The sequence below is a fragment of the Alligator mississippiensis genome, chromosome 2, assembly GCF_030867095.1.
Source record: "Alligator mississippiensis isolate rAllMis1 chromosome 2, rAllMis1, whole genome shotgun sequence".
NCBI classification, from domain to species: domain Eukaryota; kingdom Metazoa; phylum Chordata; order Crocodylia; family Alligatoridae; genus Alligator; species Alligator mississippiensis.
Window position 1 is genome coordinate 15057563 of NC_081825.1, and position 20378 is coordinate 15077940.

The following is a 20378-nucleotide window of genomic DNA, read 5'->3' on the forward strand; positions in this document are numbered from 1 at the left end:
GCCTGATACTCTTTCTTATACCAGCAGCAGCAGAATGGATTCCCCGGTGCTGTCTAGCGAGTTTACTTGAGTTCTTACAGGCAGACAGCCCATTTCTCCAGAGCAAAGAGAAGCCCAGTTTTCCAGCTCTCAAAGCTGGCGGGACTCCCTGCTGCTGGCTATAGTAGTACTGGATTTCCTATACTCTTTGTGGGCTGGTTATTAAAGAGCATCGTACACACAGATTAAGCCAGCACATTGCATCCTCCTGCCCAGTTAGACAAAGCGATCCCAAAGCGCTCCGATTCCCCCGTGATGGAAGTTCTAAAAATACGTTGATACATAACAGTTGAAGTTTGCTGGAGTTCAGATCAAGAGAAAAATCACCCCTATTCACCCATCTTGAAATGGGGGCTTGTGTCCGCAGAAGCTCAAACCTTTGCTGCTGTAGCTGGAGCAAATCTTGTGTCGGTATTTTTAAGTGGTACATCTCTTAGCTTCCTTTTAAGTTGGTCACTAGAAGGCAGCATCTCATGTGCACTCCAAGTCAGTATGTCACAGAGATATCAAGACTATGGCTACACAAGTAATGGATATTTCCGACAGCCAAACCAAGAGCAAAAATCAGTTCCAAATCAATGGAGTTCAACATTTTTAATTTAAGCACCAAAAGCAAAATTGTATTTTGTATCAAGCTGAAGTGTCCAGTTCAACCCAAGATGGAACAGTCCATTATAAGAAGGTCTTAAAGAAAAACACTTATGAACTTATAAGAAATTCAAAGGGCATGAAGAGGTCAATTCATGGAAGAGGGTGCGGTGCTCCCCTTTATCTACCATCCCAGTGACTAGAGTAATTGCCCAGGATGTGAGAGACCCAGGTTGCACTCGCTCTTCTCCAAGAGGAGAGCTGAACCCACTTCCCAGAAGTGTCCTGACCATCAGGCCAACAGGTGAAGCTTCCTTGTTTTCTTCTGTTGTAGCTGTTTTGCTTTTATGGTGAAATACTTACAAATTCGTCCAGCCAAAGGTGGGGGTGGTAATGGAAGGGAGTGCAAAGAAAGGGGCAAGAGTCTTATTGTTGGTAAAGACTCTTCTCCGTGAGTGAGGAAGAGCTGGGTTCCAGTCTCAGCTCCATTGAATATTGATATACTTATAAAAAATGGGATAGTGAGCAGGAGAGATTGGGAATTGCTTCCCTCAGAATGCCTGGTGGTTTGGGCATGAGTTCAGATTGTAGAGTCATGGAAAATGAGGGTTGGAAGGGACCTCAGGAGGTCACATCTAGTCCAACCCCCTGCTCAGAGCAGGACCAGCCCCAACTACATCATCCCAGCCAAGGCTTTGTCTAGCTGGGTCTTAAAAACCTCGAAGGATGGAGGTTCACCACCTGTCTGGGTAACCTGTTCCAGTGCTTTACTACCCTCCTTGCAAGAAAGATTTTCCTAATATCTAACCTAAACTTCCCTTGCTGCAACTTGAGACCACTGCTCCTTGGGACTGTAAGATCCCATCCAGCAAGGAAGAGACGTCTCACCGAGGTATCTCGCATTGTGGCTGAGTGTGCTGACCACAAAGTCATCGGATTGCAAACAGGTTGTCACTACCTTCTCTGGCAAATTTGTGAGTCTGGCCCTGAATGATTATGTGCCGGACACAACCATTCAGTGAAATCAACAGTGGTGTTAGCCACATTAGTTTGGAGTCAGGCAGAAGGCAAGGCAGGGTGACACCTTAGAGACTAACTGGTTCAGAGAGATGTGATACTTGTGACAAGGTAGGTTGTTTCCTATAAAAAGTTTGTATAAATGTAAAGTCTGGAACAGGGCTGTGCAATATGTGACCCACAATTAGGGGGTTGCTTTACAGCCCCCAGGCTCCTGTCCAGCTGCTGTTCCCCCATTGCTCCAGCAGCAGCAGCAGCTGCCGAGGGCTCCAGGTTCTTCTTCCCTCCACTTTCTGCCCCACCCCCAGGGCCATGTGGGGTATGGCACCATGGCCTGCAGCCCAGGGAGCTGGGGAGGGGATTAGGGGCCCACACACACTGCACAGTGCAGGGACAGCACCTGCATGCAGCAGTGTGGTGCAGCAGCATGCATATGTGTGTGGGATGCCTATGTAGTGTGCAGCCCTGGGGACACCTGGACCAGGCTGATGTGGCCCATGCAGCTCACGGCCCCTCGCTGCTTAGTTGGACAGCCCTGATTTGGAAGATGCTTCTGACAAAATAGGTTGTTGCCTACAAAAACTCATGCCTCTCTGAGCCAGTGAGCCTGGTGCTACCCTGACCTGCCCTCTACATGAAAACAACATGGATTAGTGAACTGATTTAAGATCATCAATACCTCATTTTTCAATGAATGTACTAGTCACCAAAGAAATGTTGCCCAACCTTGTCCAGAAGGTGCTCAGGCTCTGTTCCCATTCAAATCCTCAGGCCCTCTGTGCAGAGAATGACCTTTAATTGTTTAAAAGACTGTGAATCATTGTTTCAGGGACAGAGATAGTCAGCATGGAATGGCTCCTTACGTAAAGCTAAGAGACATTAATAGCTCAAGGCAGCTGCATGGATTAATGCTTTGCAGGGTGACTCTTTGTTTTAGGCCCTGCAAAGGACTGGTATTTGGCACTCTGTTTTGTTGCATATTTTATGGTCTGGAAGAGGTCTTAATGTCCTTTATAACACAATCGTTCCACAACACATCACATCGGTGGGACTGAGAGCTCATCAGTAGGGCTGAATGAATGCAGGGTTTTGAAGCCATGTAATGCTCTATTGTTGCATGGGCACATGAAGACAGCTGCTCTACGCCCAAGAATTTATTTTAGACACAGGCAAGGACTTGAGGGGGAAGCTTACTTCCAAGATGGGTGTTTTAAAGTAAAACAACAAAGGTCATGAGACCTATGTTAAAACTGTGCATGTTAGCAGCATTAGAGATGGCTTTTATGTAATTGCCATTTTAAAAATGTGTCTGTGTAAGGATCTAGGGGTACCTCATGGTTCTGGTCCATGGTTCCTAGTCAGTTTGCAAATAATATATAATACAAAGAGGGATTGTAGCCATGAACATGAATTGGACCTAGGATCTTTATCCACAGCCTGCATCAGTGCACATAATGGAAACACTCTGGAGTGGCGAGTGGCCTAGCAGGCTGTCAGAATCGCTGGGGTCAGCTGCTAGAAGAATCACAGCGGTATGCACTAAACCAGTGTGTTAATTAGTGCATTTTAGTCCAATTAAAATACATGTGGAGGAGAGAATGCCATGGAGCCCAAGAATTCGATCCCTAATAACATATTTCTGCACCATATCCAATTTGCATTTGCTTTCTTTACTATTCAGTGACTCTTGTGTACTTAGCATCCTCTTTGCAGTGCCTCTTCATTCTCTGCACTGATTCAAGGGCTTCAGGCCAGCTTTACATTAGCATTTCTCCCCACCTTATTTCCTAGGAACAGCTAATCTACTCTTGCTCAGCTTGTTGCAAAGGCTCATCTGAAATCTCTTTCCTTGGTATAGTACCATGGTGGCCAAATCACATGTGGCTTGCCGGCATGGTACTTGTGGCTCCTTGGAAACTGGCCGAAACCCCTGGCTCTTGAACTTCGGTGGAGGATCGGATACGGCTCCCAGGGTGAGTAACTCTGGCCACCCATGCAGAAATCAATAGTGATATAGGCCCCAGCCCTCAGCACAAAAAACAAATGACAAGTGGAAATATACCTCGTATGTGACCACTGGTAAGGCTGCTTATCAAGAGGAACTAGAGGAGCCATGAACTCCACTTAGCACGCCCAGAACCTGTCTGTCAGGAAAAGGAATTCCTGTGTAATAAAATCATTACCTGATGGAACGAAAACACAAAGTTGTGTGTTTTTCTTTTCAGGCACATTAGGGGACAGGAGAGCAGATCTCGAGGGGAAAAAACCAACCTGAAGAGAGATGATTTAATTTTTTCAAATTTGGCTTTTAGAAAGGCATTTAGGCCCGGTGCTTTCCGCATTCTCAGCAGAAAGTTACTGGGATGAGTCCCTAAGGAATGCATCTGGGAAAAGAGCCTCCATTGCTTTGTATGAGCTGCTGCAAGGCTGGGTGAGACCAGGAGGGGAAGCAGTGGCATTCAAAAAGCAGCACTTCTTTACATTGCACTTGTGTGCCGATGCAGAGGGGCCTGAGGTCTGCGACTCTTGGAAGAGCGGCAGTGGGGGTTTTTCCCCCTCTGACCCCTGGATGGACTTTTGGGGACCTCTGAAAACTTCTGAAGCTGTGAGCGACTGGAGTGACATACCATCCTTTGCTCCTCAATGATCTCAACCAGCCCCGCTGTCTTAGCCCTCCATCACCTCCCCACGGCCTCCACTCCAGTGTCCGGGATGGATGCTCTATACCACAGTTTCTCAACCTGGGGGTATGTACCCTGGGGGTACACGAGACACAGGCAGGGGGTACGCAGGTACCCCAATACTCTCTCTCTCTCTCTCACCCTTTTTTCCTCTCTCTCGCCCTCTTTTCATCTCTCTTGCCCCTTTCTTGTCTCAAAACTATGGCAAAAAAATTGGTGCAATTAAAAAAATTAAATTCCCCAGTAATAATTTGGTGTGCCGTGCTTTGCATGGCACTGGGTTCAGTCCTCCTAGCTTTGTCCAACATCACTTCTAGCCCAGGTACATACATGAGTTGTGCACCCCTGATGCAAAAGGTGGCAACCCTACCCACACCAGATCAGACATCTGTCATATCACGGCCTTATATACACAACCCTTCTTCCAACATATGGCACACATTAGTCTGTAAATGTAAAATCCCCTGGAAAATTGAGTGTTGGGGTACTTGTTAAAACTTTCAGAAGTTAGGGGGTACTTGCTACTTCAAAGGTTGAGAAACACTGCTCTATACATATAGAGGAATTTGAGAATGGGCAAGGCAGTGGAGAAGGGAATAGGTTCTTGAATTCCTCTTCCAACATCTCAAACCCTGGAGGCTTTCCAGTCTCTCCTATAAGGTGGCTCAGTCTCTTCTATAAGGCGGTGGCTTGGAATCTCCTCTTGCTCCCTCTATCTTATTCTGGTAGAGCACGTACAAAAATGCAGTGTACTGTGGTCGTAGCCAGTGTATGGGATGCGGCGAGCTGCCTGCCCAGGGGTACCAGTGGTCAAGGGATCATCACAGCAACTTTAACCCCCTGGCTCTTGTAGGTGATGAAGCTCTGCTGGGAGCTTACCAGACCTGCTTTCCTCTAAAAGTGAGATTTTCTTATTTAAAGAGACAGGAGATAAAGAAATTGATAATGCCAGATGTCCTAGCAGGGGAAGGAAAGACAAAGATGGAGGTTATCAGGGTTTGGGGGCTGAAGCAAGGGAAGGTCGATGGAGTGGGAAAGGAACAGCACTGAAACCCTCGGCCTCTGTGTCTGTCCTTTTTTCCTGTACAAATGCACATGCAATCAGGACTGGCTGGTGTCAGGTGCATGTTGGAGTATTGCTGAAGGAGCTTGTTGGGGATTTGTGCCAATGGAAGAAAGGACATTAAAAAGACCATGTGGGGGATGCTCTCAGATAGCTCAACAGGCTGTTCTTGGGCTCAGGTTATGCACCTTTGCATAAGAAGACGTGGTTTTATATTCCTGACTCAACCATAGACTTCCTGTGGGGACTTGCTGGTCCCCATCTCGACTAGGGGATAATACTGTTCATTTCATGTTCCTGGAGATGATCTGGGCAAAATAATGAATTTTTCTGAGGTGATCTGATATAGAGATAAAAGGGGCTAACAGGAGGTCCCATCTACACAGACCGAGTGTAGCCATGAAATTATCTGGTAATAAAACAAATTCCCATCTTGCTAAGAATAAGCATCTGCCAGAGATGAACCCCAGCGGGCAGACCTGAGCACCCCTGCAGGCATGTCGGGGTGCTAGAAGAGGATCCGCACTCCAGCTGGGGTTTCCATCTACCTGGTGTCAGAGCATGTTTAGGTTTCGGTTCAGGTCTGTCTCTACTGAAAACAGTAGAGAAAATAGTGGTTTCCACCTGAGGATTTGTGTTCAATGGAGTGAGACAGGAAACATGTGACACGAAGTGACCTTTCCACTTATTGCCTTAAATCAGATTTAGCCCTCTGTTAATCTGAAGCACACAGCTGCACCCAGAGCCTCACCTGACATATGATTCCAGGTTTAAGCCTAGACTGTGTTGTGCTTTTTAAGAAACAAGCCCCTGATTTTTTTACCTCTCACGTGTGTCAGAACGAGACAAATAAAAAATGATAGCACCAGGGCTATTATTGCAAGGGTGGCTTTGGGATCTCTTGTGTTGTTTTGCATTTAATTATCAGAGGCTTGATGGTTAAGGTCTGTAAGTCACAGGCAGCAAGTGTTTGCCCAGTGCCATGCTTCCAGGCAGCCTGATGCTGTCAGATGTGCAGCCGCAAATGCTAAGAATAGGTGGCATTTGAACCCCTATTTATTATATATGGCAGTTTCATGATCTCCTCAAACTGAAAGCATTAATACTACTTCATACCAGCTAGGTTTTATTTCAGCTGTATGGGGAGGAGCCTTGGTCTGAAATGGAATAGTGGGAACAATTCTGACTAGGTATCTACTTATCTATTCTAGCTATGTTGTCCAAACCCTGTTTCTTTTCTCTGTCTCCCACTTATCAGCATCTCTTCACATACGTCCTTGATTTTATCTGTTGAGAATGCTCCTATGTGTAGTCTACTTGGGATTTCTGAACTGGCATCCTCAGGCCAACGGCTGCTGTTGGCATTTTTGGGTGAGATGGGGCCGTGGGGAAGGGAGGGGCAGGGAGAGAAGAGACAAAAAGCAAATCCAAAACTAACTAACTCACTAAATAAATAGCCCACCTACTTTTCACCCCCCCTCAATTCACAAGTTGGCCTATCTGCCTGCAACAGTTGTGAATGGTACCAACATCTGATATCTCACTGGCAGAATCCATTTTACTTTGAACCCTGCAATCAATACTCAGCATGGGACAGACTGAAAGAAAGGATCAACGAACTCTTGGGGAAAGTGTGACAGAAGTAACAAAGTAGGGAGCAGAAGCATTTTTAAAAAATGATAGTCTTTAGCAAAAGCCTGGCCTTTTATTTTCCAGTAGCTTATTCTTCGTCGCTAACATCTGGTTGCTTTATTTAATACCTGTCATGTTACATGTGTTTTATTCTTGTTGCCTGTTCTCTGTGTTGCTAAATGACATTCTGAGTTGGATTCTGCTCTCATTTGTACAGGTGTAATTTGGGAGCAACTTAATTGAAACCCAGTACGCTAGGGAGCTTCATCTGAGACAGCCTAGCAAATGAAACAACAAAGCTTGTCACCGTTAGATGCCCAGTCGCACACATCGGTACCGGCCAGTGTTGTGAAAGATGCCAGGGATTGAACTGGAAACTTCTGGAGTCAAACGCTTGAGTAGAGAGTCAGGCTGACTTGCACCTGTACAGCCTGGTGCGATGGAGGAACACGGGTTGGCCAGTCTAGCTGGAAGGAATTCTACTTCAGACAGCGACGGTAGCCACCTACGTCTCAGTGGGCACATTACAAGGATAGACCCCATCCGTCAACGATATACCATGCTTGTCTAGTACAAAGCTTGCACTTAAAGCATGCAGACCCGTGGTCTGAACACGTTGCACTCTTTATGTGACCTCCAAAGGGAAATGGACCTCCTAGCACCTCCCTTTCTCCGGCTCTGTTAGTGATTCATTCGGCACATCTGTTAATATTCCTCCTTTCTCTCCTCAGCTCATGGTTTCTGTTTAAATGTTAAATCTGCATGTGTTACCTCTTATCTGCAAATGAAGATGGATTGCTGTGTCAGGGCAGTTTTAAATGCATTTCACCGTTAGAAAATTGTAATTATATTTAGAGGTTGTGTGAAGTCCAAGTACATTCTGGGCTACTGTGTTTAATTAGCTGCTGCATAAATGGTGTATCCCATTAAACTGCGCCTGCTGCATTGCATTAGTCAGGATTTGAAATGGTTTTGAGATATTAGTGGTGCTTGAGCACTGGAAGGGCATATGCTCTGGTGCTCACGCAGGCAGAGTGCTATATGCTATCTAATTTTTGAAGAGCAGCTAGCTTTTCAGATTAAACGACTGAGGAGGAGGTGGGAGCAGGATCATAACTTGACTCCCCCTGAAACCTGACAATGCAGTTGTGAAAGCTGAGGCTGGAAGAGTTGTGATCGTCATGAATTCTCCGTTGGAACAAAATAGGTAATGTCTGCCCTGTCAAATGGACTTTATAGACATGATAATCACTTGTTAGGAATCCAATTAAAGTGTCCCCTCTGGTTGGTTAAAAAGAAATCGGGCAGGGAGAGGAAAGCTCCAAGGAAAATTGGGTGGCATTTACAATGAAGCGGGGTGGTGATGTGAATGTGCCCTGACGAGGACAGCCCTAGCAAATATGGGAAGAGATAAATTCATGCTGTTATGCTCGGAAGTATTAAAAGCTCGGTCTGCGCCATCACATTGCCCGCTCTCCATGCTGACATCTCCATGTTCCTCCCATTTTTTTCCTGACCACAGCAGCGGCTTCCCCTCCTCCCTTCTAGGGCTCTTCATTCTTTCCTCCCCATCATCCCATTATCCCTCTTTCAGTACCAGGGTCCCCCATCTCTTCTCTGTTCATGTTAGGTTTTCTTTGTGTCTCTTCTCCTCGTTCCAAGTTGCCTTTCTTTTTTTCTGGGGTTGGGAGGGGGGGGTGGAGGGTGGCTGCCCCCCTCTATGGAGCCGGCTTTAGGGAGGCAGCATCCTAGAAGGTGGGAGAGAAGGAAGCGCATTCCCTCTCCTCTCCCTCTGCTTCCCCTTGCTGGCAGAGCCCCCGCCCCACAGCTGCCAGAAGCATCTTTAAGTGCTGTGGCTTTTCCATATGTATGATTTTCACCACAAATCCAAAAGGCTGCTGCCTGGGGATGACTAGAGCATTCTCCAAATGGATTTGCTGCGGTGTTCAGAAATCAGCATGTTGTGTCCAGATAGGCAGACAAACATGCCATTGAAGCTTGAGCATCGCCCTCCTACAGTTCCCAAGGCTCTTAGCACCATTTAAAATGCCTTCACGGAGGCAGTGAAATCACTAAGCATTATTACCTTCCTTCCTCAGGTGGGGAAACTGAGGCTGGGAGATGGAGTAACTCCCTGCTGATGTTCTTCCCCATGGCAGAGAGCTCACACAAAGTCTGCAGCACTGAAGTCCCCGTCTCTGCATGCACCAACTTTTGGCCTCTGCGCTCAGGTCTTCGTTGGACATTTGGCATTGTTGCAGCCGTGCTTCGAATGTAATAAAACGCTATTTATTTATTGCTTCCATGCAATAAAACGTTAACAAACCTTACTTAACAGGTATCAACTGCTGCTTCTATTCAGTTAAAAAGCTACAGGGTAGGGAGGTAACAAACAGTTGGTTTGCCAAACAAAACTATAAGAGTACGAGTGATTTTTTTTCTGCTGGGCTCCCCATTGATATCAATAGCTCCATATATTTACCTAGAGTAAAATGGCTTGTTTTTCTTAGCTCTGCTTTCACTTGGAAAGAGGCAGAAGAGAACGATGTGTTGTGCTTTCCAGTTCTTCTCTGCTTACAAGCTGCCTCCAAGACTCTGCGCTCCAGTGGCCCGCAGCCGCTCTGCCTCGTCACATGGTTTTGTGTTAGTTACCTTGATAATCACACAGCTGGGCAGTGGGAAATCACGTCCAGTAGCTGACGCCTGGCTAATAGCTGCTGGCTGTGTTTAGAGACCTGAGGACCTGCTGTAATAACACCGCCACTGAATTAGTCTTTTCCTGAGTAACTGCATTACAAAGCAAAAGAATTGTAGCTTCCTCAATCTTTCACATCTGTAAGAGAGAGGTGGGAAAAGTTAGTCATGGTACATGGCATTGATGCAAAGGCTTACCCAGCTTGGTGTCTGGCCAGGCCTCTGCCTCGGTTTCCCTCTTCTTGGGTTTCCCAATAGCTGCACCCAGGCTCTCCTGGCTTATTCAAACGACACTGCAGTCCAAATGTCAGTCTAAATGAAATCAAGTCTTTCTTCAGCTCTGCGGTTTCTTCAGCTTTGTGCTGGGCTCGATAGGACTTTCCCAAGAACTCAGTCTTGGTGCCTGGTGTTTTGTCAAGCTCTGCTCTTCAGGAGCCTGTTTCTCACCATGGGGAGATCAAGGCAGGTTTTTCTGTCCAGCTGGTGTGGAGAAATTTCACTCTGCTAAAGGCACCTGAAGACCAACCTTCCTCTGTTTTATACTGCCAGTGGTTTGTAGCCTCTACCGGTCTATATTAGCGCTGGAGCTGCCACAATATGTTCTTAGGTCTAATTCAGATAGGAGAAGCGCCTGACAGTTCAAAGGCTTATGGAAAACACATCTGAAAGTCAGGCTAGAAATAGTACACAAACTTTTTTAAAGCTTTAAAGTACCTCTTGCTTTCCGGTGAGGCATGCTTTCAGGCTATTCCTCAGTGAGGAATATCAGAATGGGCTCTCCACTGGAATTTCAGTGGGAGAAGGGCCTGTGCAAGTCATAATCTAGGGCCGTGCTCAGACTCACGCAGAGTCCCAGGGGTGGGAATCCATTATTCTAGTTCAGAGCCACCTTATACAGGCGGAGCTCTAACATTCAGATCCAGAGTCAACCATCTTCCAAATCCATGTAGGTTTGGACCCAGCATTGGACGTTGTTTTTAACAGAGATAGGGGCTGCACTGAGGAATCTGGATCTAAACCTCTGCACGGTTCACAGGTGGGTCACATTTGGGGATCCTGTTCATTTCCATCTCTAAGCCCTCTGCTCAGTGGCAAGTAATAAAAACATTCACTTTCATCTCAGGGATTTCAGAAAAAGGGTTTGATCTCTTTGGGGGGTCAAACATTCATGAGTGATATGGTACTTGATGTCTTTTGGAGCAATTTCACTTATCTCTAAAAGTGTGGACGTATGAGCGCTTTCCTGTGGCACAAAAGGAACGGGGTCTTTATCCCCATCAAACTCTCAGTGGCAACTACCCATATACACACTCTTAATCTGTGGCAAGTGGAATTTAACTTGTAGCCATTTACTTCTCTTTCTTTTTAGGATAAGCTCCTGTGGTTCAGCTTCCACTGGGGTTCTCAGATGTGACAATGGGAAGCTCAGAATTACCCGTATTTATCAAAAAATGGTCCATACAACAATGTCATTATAGGCAAAAGTAAAACTATAAGAATAAGCAAAGGTAGATTTTTTTTTTTGCCCTTAATCTATGAACATATTGCCATAAATAACAAATGATTTGATCATTTCGCTCACTGCCATCTCTTGAGATTTGAGTATCTAACTCTCATCCCATTGCACTCTTGTCTTTAGAAGCCTCTCCAAGTAGGTACTATATTTCCATGTCCATCTATGCACATGAGGTACAGTGCAAAGACACTTTTAGGATTATGGGAGGATTAGGGTCCTAGGAAGATGGACCACTGATCAAATATGAACATTTTCTTTCAATGGACAGCTCTCGTTCGCTCTACCTGACCTACTGTGCATTTTGGCAACTTTTGCCGTTATCTAGCATACATGCATCAAATTTACTGTTCAAATATGATTATCCTCATACTTCTGGCAATATTGTATTCTGCTTACTATAGGGTAAGAGTGCACATAGCCAGTGCACATAGCCAGTTACCACAGAGCAGGTGATGTGTGGTATAGCCTCACCCCCTTTTACCAGGCAATTAATTGCCTGTAAGTTCACACCCTAATGGACAGTATCAACATAGGACTGTAAACTATCAGAAACACCCTCTGTGGAGCTTGTGGCAGGAGGAGAACTGAGGTTTATAATGATGCTGAGGCTCAGTTGGGTTTTGGCGACTGAGAGAGCTTGAACTAACAATCTTCCCTTTCAAAACCACAGGCCCGTACCATCTGAGCTATCCCAACGCAGGATCTAGTGTCTCTGGAATTCAGAAAATTCTTCTTCTTCACTATTTAACTTTCACAGGGATGGCAGATACTTTAAAAAAGGGGGGCATCAATCTAACAAACAGTTATGGTGCGGAAAGGAAGTTCAGTGCTATATAGGCTATATAGCCACGCTGGATGTTTCGACCATTGATGTGGGTAGCTCAGTGAAGATATACTAGTGCATGTCCTCAGTGTGGACTTGTACTCTTGTAATCTGTGAGACACAGAAGGCTGTAGCTACACCGGAGACTACACTACAAAGTGTACAAAGTGTACAAAGAGACTACGCCGGAGTTAAAGCCTTGGACTCTCCTGTATTGAGGTAGGTGGCAGGGAACAGCTGGTATAGAGAAGGGGCTGACATGCCCACCAAGATCTGCACCTACAGAGACTTTTTGTTCAAAGTATTCTTTCTTCCAAAAATGGCATTTTTTGTCAAAACAGAAATTTCCATGGGAAATGTCCAATTTCAACAAAAGTGTTGAGGTTTCATTCGACAAAACAAAAAGCTGAACAAATGTTCAGTTTTCAGCAACTCAAAACTAAAGAATTTTGGCCAAGGACCAAAACAAAACCCAAACCCAGAAAACCAGAATTGTTTTGGTTTTTGGCCCAAACATGTTCAGTCTTCAGTTGATTGCCAGAACAGAACACTTTGCAACTTCTTCTCCTGAAGTGAAAACCCCAGTCTTTTGAGACAAAAATGTTAAATAAAGTTTGGGGTTTTTGTTGAACTTCCCCCATAGAAATAAAAGCCATTTACTGCCATTCTCCATGCATCTTATTCGCCTGTGGATAGCAGTGTGGACTATGATATTTTGCCTATGGTGGCATCTCTGATGCACAGTCTTTGGGCTTTCTTTCTGTGATGGCATAAGCAGCTGCTTGTTCCCTTTCTGGCTTCATTTCTCTAGCTGTCTCTGCCTGTCATCTGCGCTGTCCCCTAGGGCAAAATGCTTTGGACACTCCACTCCTATAGTTGTCTATGGCAGTTGAGGATATTCGGTATATGGGCAATTCCACGCAATCTGGCCCTCAGTGAGTGTGTTTCCTATTGGCCAGTGCAAACTAGATTATGCGTTGCCTCCTGGCTGGTTAATCACAATTTTCCAACCCCTGTGGCCACCCGCTATGCCTGGGAATAACACCTGTCTTGGGTTTGCATGTTCTGCCCTGCTGAGTTCCAGCTTGGATTTACTCCCTGGAAAACAATGAATTCATATATGCGGCCTTAACTAATGCCCCTTTTAGCAGCTTCATAGTAGACTCTGGCCCTGGCAATGCTAACTGCTGCTGGCTGTGTTGTAGAGCCTGTAACTCATGAGGATCAGTGATATTTAAATAAGACTCCCCAGACTATGGGGGTATAGGGTGAAGTTCTCTTTGACACCATTGAAATCAATGGTGTATTTAAAGTGAAGTTTTAGCCCTTGCAGATTGAAAGACAGGTGTGATCAGGGGGGTGTTTGGTGGTCCAGGGGTCCTCGGGCATGACTGCATGGTCAGGTTGGAGCCTGATGATTTACCATCTGTACCTTGCCCTCATTCACATCAGGGCTGTGTTTATTTTAGAAATCCCAGTACATTTACTAATGCAGATTAGAGTAGGCTGCTTCTAAGCCTCAGGCAAACAGATTGTAGAGGAGTTTTTATCACAAAGTGAATTAAAGGAGCAGCCAGGGTGGACAGCCCTGGAGATTGACTTCTGCTATATATTCCCAGAGCACAGTCCAAATCACATCATTAATAAGCCCCAAACCTGACGTGGCTGATACATTGGAAGGAAGATAGGACAGATTAGCCTCTAAGGCCATTCAGTCCTGGTGCTGAAGAGCTGCGGGGATTATTCTCAAGCATATATGTTAGGACAGTGGCACTCAAACCTCCTGTGGCAATTCATGCTGCCGCTGTTCCCCCACTGCCAAATTTCCAGACCCCGGCCTGGATGACACGACCCTGCATTCCCGATCACGCGGGTGTGAGGGGTCACTTCATGGCCAGATCTTGACTGACCCTTCGTGGCCCTTATGGGCTGACCCTACACTGGACCCAGCCCACAGACTGACCGTGCCCATGGGATCCGGGCTGCAGACTAGCTCTGCATCACTCGTCTAGCCTGCAGGACCAGAAAGTTGAGTGCCACTGTGTTAGGACAAGGACTGAGCTCACCAAGCCTGCTTCACATTGGCCACTGAGCGGTTGTCAGAGGGTGATTCCTTTTGACCACTACTGTTTTTGTTAACAGGGAAAATAAAACCATATGTTGTGTAAGTAAATGCACAAAACTTTCCTCTAAATCCCTGCAGACAAACTGTCAGCAGCAAAAGTATTTACTTTGGTACTGCAGCTGGGCTTAATCCCAGGCCCATTGTGTTTGTGCATGCCTTTTCACCACCAGGCTTCAATGACATGCTGTTTGCAGGGCAGGCCAGTGAATGTGTGCCATAGGACTGCTGTTGTTAGGCCTATCAATTACAGCATGAGACAAAGGGCTGGAGTCAGCAAAGGTAACAGGACGTATATACTTTTTGAGCTTTGAGTCTGAATGAATGGAAATCCCAGCCGTCAGTGACTTTGCATCACGGTTTGGCCTAAGTTAGGATGGCAGAATTTGTTTCTATGGGCTGACTTCAGCTGGTTTAAATCAGCATAGGTCTTTCAGCTTCCAGGAGCTACAGCTGAAGATCTGGCTCCTTGGGTCTAAACTCTGCAGTTGCAGAATGCTTATAAGAAACCTGAACATGACTGTCTTGGTCCAGGAGCTCAGGAGTGACCCTTTCATTGCAAGCCTACTTTCCACAGAATTGCATCTGAACATGAAATGGTGCCTACTGTTACTTTGTCCCACGGTCACTGGGGAAACCTTTGGTAAAACAAAGCTCAGAGTAGCTTAACGTGCATCTCCTGCACAGCTCCAGTAGAGCCAGGTGACTTCTTATTTGTATTACTGTGGTGCTCAGATGTCCCAGCTGAGTTTGGGAACTCTCTCATGCTAGGCACTGTACACGCACACACAGACAATCCCTGGCCCAAAGAACCTGCAAGCTAAATAGCTGGTGACTTACTGGTGGTTCGGGGTGTTTAAGTGTGCAGCATTGTAAGGTCTTGCTTATGTGTAGGGCTTCAGAGCAGGGGTGTTAAATGTACAGCTTAGGGGCCAGATCTGACCCACAGAACCATGCTATCTGGCCTGCGGGGCTCCTGGAGGGTGGGGTGAGTGGCAGTGGGACCCGCCACCAAAATCTAGGGTATACAGCATGTCCCATGTCAGCAGCAGGGAGCAAGCAGTGGCTTCATGAACCTCTGCGACTCCCTGGTGCCACTCATCCTGCTGCAGGAGGTGACTCTGGATCCGGCCCTGATGATTCCCATGGTCTGGATCTAACCCAGGGGGGCCAAGTCAGTTTAACACCTTGACTGTAAAGCGGTGGTCCCCAATCTTGCCAGGTCCCTGGGGAACAGTACTGAACATGTAACACGCTGCAGGTAACATTAGACTTTGCTCTCTGGTCAACCTAAAGATACAGATATTAAGAGCAAATTTTCTGTGGCTGTGAGCAGTAGAGATGCCTCAGGGGTGCCATAGTGTCTGTGAGTCCTGAGTTGGGGACCACTCCTCTAGCCCTTTTTTCCCCTCTTCTTCCCAGGCTGACCAGTGCTTGGATGAGGGCAGATGTCAGGTATTCTCAGGCAGCTTTCCACTGTTCCAGCCATAGACCTGGACTGGCCAGCTGTGGACTCCTCCTGCAAAGAGGAATCTGCTCATGGTGAAGGGCAGCTGTAGTGCTGTGTAAGCTCCCTGCTCACATGGTCCCAGGGTGTCGCCAGAGGTGCAAAGCAATCGTACCAGGAATGGCTAACAGACACAAACTGCAGAGGAAAGGATAGTATGAATAGTGGAACAAGATCATTAGAAAGGGAAGTGTTGTTAATGCCTGTGGAGTAGAGAGAAATTAGGAATTAGAGTGATGCTAATGAGCCATGCAGTCAATTGATTCTCTCAGTGCCGGCTGTATAGAAATACTGCTGCGCCTGCCAGGCAGCTGGCTTTAAAGTTTGGGTGGAGCAAGAATCAAAGGAGGTGCAACTGCACCAGTACACCCCTGCGGGATCTGCCCCTGCCTCTACTTTTGTGACCCCTGGCTGCTGGAACAATCCTGCTGAGGCTGTTGGTTCCCTGTTATACCATGCACTGACCTAGAACCACCACGAGGGCTAGGGAAACCTAAAGTGGGTCTTAAATCTGCCTTTTCTGTTCTCTCCAAGCTTTGTAAATCCTAGCTCAGACAGTGCCCCCTTATCACGTGCATTATGATAAATACATCCTTCATGCAGGGGATTCTTTGCTTTCCTTCCTTTCCCTCTCCTTGCAGGCAGGGTGGCTTTGGCTTGATTTAGCAAAGCACTGAGCTTCTCCAAGAAAATGGCCTCGACTCCTATAAGAGGCTTTTAAAACCGTCAGCATCTGAAAGGGCTAGATCTATAGCTCCCTTAATGAAACAACCATTTTCAGCAATTACGTGGGGAGTTTCTGAATTATTCAGCCAAGGTCAGATTTGAATTTTCACCAGATTGTCACTTTTCAGAAGCTGTCTCATTGGTCCTTTGTATATCTTAGTGACAGCCCATCTTAAAACCTCACCTTTGCCATTGTCTCAGGCCTCAGTGAAGATGAGCATCTGGGATATGCTGGGAGAAATGAGGCTTTGCAAGAAAACTGCAAGTGCCAGAAAAGTGCAGATGCACCCTCTTTTTGGTGTGCTTGTTGCATGAGCCTAGAAAAGGATGCAAAATGCAACAGTATTGTGTGCCGTGGGGATGGGGCAGTGCAGGGGAGGCAGGGAACTGTGTTTCTGGCCCTCATGTTTTGATCTGCCTTTGGTTAAGCACAGATGCCTTCCTAGGGCAGTCACAACTCCATTCATGCACCACTCCTGGCATCTGGAGCAGAAACAGGCAACCACCCTTGGGCTGGCTGACCAGCTGGGGAGCATCAGCCTGGCCGTGTCCATCTGCAGCCTGATTGTCTGAGAGAGACAGCAAAGCCCCTACTTGAGCCCAGCTGGGGCTATCGTCTGCTGGCTTGTTTTAAAGCATGTTCTGTTTTGATCCTCTGCAGTTAGTGTGTGGTTCTGGCCTGCTCTGAATACATAGGCAGACTTAACACCTGGCCTTTTCTTTCCCCTCCCATTGCTGAGGAGAAGAGAGGTGAGTAGCAGGTTGTGGTTGCCTCCTCTCTCTCTTCACTGCACAATGCTTTCTTACTCATTTTGAATGTGGCATGGATAAGATAAACCTTGTATCTCTGTACATGATGCCATAGATAGAGGCTGTGCCATTTAAACAGGTCTGTTGCAATATTTTAATGCCTTTTCTTAGGCTGAGCAAGCAGGGAGTACATATACAGGCTCCTGTAGCAGCCCTTGTAGTTCTGGGATGCTCCTTTTCTTAGGAGAGAAGCTAGATCTGAAACCTAATTCCTTTAGCCCACAACATGGTGGTGCAGGGGAAGTGGTCAAGGAGTACCTGCTTTCAGAGGAGTCTTGAAGCAGTGCTGAGGTGGCTGCAGCAGCTTTGAAGAGAGGCTAACAGGTTTTTGGGGTGAATTTGGGTTGAAGAGAAGAACTGGCGCCTTTGGGGTGAGGGGCAGATTGAGGGAGAGTGAGTTAAGGAGATGAGCAAGCACTGAGCTGGGGAGGATAAAAGATGTGAGAGTGCAGCGGATGGATAGGAGTGCTGTCTGCTGCATGTGCATGAGGCACGCGTGGAAGCTGGGTTACTGAGTGAGTGGGTTTGGTGTTAAGCATGGCTGGCCGCATTTTCTGCTTGGGATCGAATTGACATCTCAAATCTGAAAACTTTCACACTTGAGTTTGGGTCTGGATCTAGATCTGGATTTGAACTTGGCTCCTGGAGCTGACCTCTATGTATAGTGATAATACAAGGATGCCCACAATGATATCATCATTGCTTGATGCCAGGGCAAGCGGGCAAAAGCAAAACCAGGCCGTCCCGCAGCAGGCCCAGGTTTGGTGCTGATACCGTGTCACTGATGGCACATGCAACACTTGAGCTGACTCTGACATACTCTGACAAAGGTACTGGACTGTGTAGCTGGAGTGTGTGAACTCCCACTGCAGTGTGCTAGTGACATTATCCTTTATGCACCCTCATAAAAAATATGAAAAAAACCCTGCTTTACAAAGTGAAAAATTGGAGCTGTTTTATTTTTATGGCTTAAAAGGGACAGAGGCACCTGTTCACACTGAGGACTAAAGAACTGCAATATTTTAGTGGCTTTTTAAATGACTTTTAATATGGCTACAGCTGGAGGTATAAAAACAGCTGAACTAATATGAAAACCTATTTTGATGGCCTCTCTGCACCTTAAAAATACCATGGCTGATCTGAATTCTTTCTTAGAAAACACCCTTGTTTTGTGGCCTAGAGGAACTGGAGGCTGTGTTGTGGCTCATTGCAAATCAACCCATCTAGGATCCTGGAAACCAGTGCTGAAAAGCTTATTTCAGTTGCTAGAAGAGCTGAGTACCTCTTGAAAAGCGCTGAGGGCTCTCCTCTGTGATGGCAGTGATTTAGTATCAAGGGTATGCTTGGTGGAGTGCGTTGTACAACATACAAATATAAACACTGCCTGGAAGTGCTTAGGCTTAATAGGAAATGCAATGTAGATGGGGTATGAGCAATCCAGGGTAGTGACCTAATGTCTTAAAATTAAATGGAATGGAAATAGGGACATTAAACACTATTTTTTGATTTAGGAGCAAAGGACTGCAGGGATCTATTGCCTCACTGGGTCCAATTCCTGCTGTCACACCATATCAGATAATCTTCATACCATTATTGACCTCCATCTTGAAATAAATTCTTTTATGATGCATCAGACATATTTGTATAACATGCTCCTCCCCTCCCCTGAAGATAAAGTTGTGGGGGAGTTTTAAACTTAAGCCGACTTCTGGTAAACTTCAATTGCAGTGATTTCAAATAGTCTTTTTAATGTAGCTTTGATATATAAGACATACCCTGATTTTAGACCTTTCTTGATTGGGGGGAACACTGCACCTTATACACCAGAAAATGTGGCAGGCTTCCCTCGTCCCATCCCCACCCCACAACTGCTCTATGTGGAATGCTTTAATAGTGAATGACTTCTAATTTTCAGCCCATTCATGGCTCCTTTTTAGTAATTTGTTTTTGTGCAGTTATGGTCTTTTAGCTTGAAATAGTTCTTCTCTTTTCCACCTTTTTAACTCCTTGAGCAGTCATAGCCCCTCCTTGCTTTCCCTTTTCTAGGCTAAGGGACCTTAGCTCATATAGTCATCTCTTCTGTGGTGGGTTCTTCATTCCCCTGATCATCCTAATAGCCCTTCTTTGCACCTGCTCCAGTTTGAACTTGTGTTTCTTGAAAATGAGTAATCAGAAAACTGGCTATTGGTATGGATGCTTTTGCTCCTCCTTTGTGGGGGAAAACTTCAATATGTGGTTGGGGACAACTTGGAACCTACTGGTACCTTGGGTGGACGTGTTTGGCTGTTGGTGGAAGCAAAATATTTTTGGTGTTCTTTGAAACTTTCCAAGGGCGGATGGAAGCTGATTTCCCATCAGCTCTGTCTATATGGAGTTTCCAAGAGCACTCATTGGCCCTGTATAGATGGTGAGCTTACCATCCCAAGTGACAGTGCCCTCAGTTGGGTGCTCTATGTCATTAGAGTTAGAAGTAGTTGATGTAGCCTCTGTGTGGTTCTTGGGTGGGCTCGTTAGCACTGCTAAGTGATCATTAGTTTGCCCTTAAATTAATCAGCTCACCTGTATGGCTGCCTGGATGCAACTCCATTGCTTTGGCATTTGGAGACAGCCCTGACTGAGCAGCTTGAGGATACTCTCTCTGATGGTAGTGAAGTTTACTATAGAGACGTAACCATTTTTGGGCTAATTCAGTTCCCTTGAAATCCCAGTTGACTTGTACAATTCGACAAGGTCAGCTTCCTTGCTTGGGGGTGGGTGGCACAGTTCTAATGTGTCAAGGTCTCCAAGCATTAGCAAGAGCATCCTTTCTGATCTCAGCACTGTGGCATGATGTAGAAGTGTTGTGCATGAGTGACTTCTCGGGTAAGTAAGACTTAAACAGTGTACTGCAGGGAGTGCGTTGCATGGATTTGCAGCAGTGCTCAGCAAGCAAAGAGCAAGGAGGCAACTCTGTTCTGTTCATCATCGTGTAGGATCTCAGACCACTTTGGGGACTTTTTTGCTGGGTTTTGGTTGCTAGGACAAAATGCCACAGAGGACAGAGAGCGGCTGCCTGAGAAATAACAAATGAATTGAAATGTGTGTCCATCCTTTGGCAAGGCAGGTGAGCAGATCAAGATGGCTATTTAAAGAAGTGTATTGTTCCCTGCCACGTGATCCA

General features: G+C 46.1%; 2 long non-coding RNA genes across 2 annotated transcripts in view; one reads left to right on the forward strand and one right to left on the reverse strand.

Moving 5' to 3' along the window:
* Positions 1 to 7334: 7334 nt before the first annotated feature.
* On the reverse strand, positions 7335 to 9878 carry LOC109280911 (uncharacterized). Its single transcript, XR_002087380.2, has 3 exons — positions 9503 to 9878; positions 9107 to 9286; positions 7335 to 7798 (listed from the first exon to the last, which is right to left on the reverse strand). It is a non-coding gene; the product is annotated as an uncharacterized LOC109280911 (long non-coding RNA).
* A 7160-nt stretch (positions 9879 to 17038) lies between these two features.
* Positions 17039 to 20378, forward strand: part of LOC132248484 (uncharacterized) — a 52578-nt gene continuing 49238 nt past the window's right edge. The window contains exon 1 of the long non-coding RNA XR_009459673.1: positions 17039 to 17158. This is a non-coding gene — a long non-coding RNA (uncharacterized LOC132248484). The remainder of the gene's footprint in view (positions 17159 to 20378) is intronic.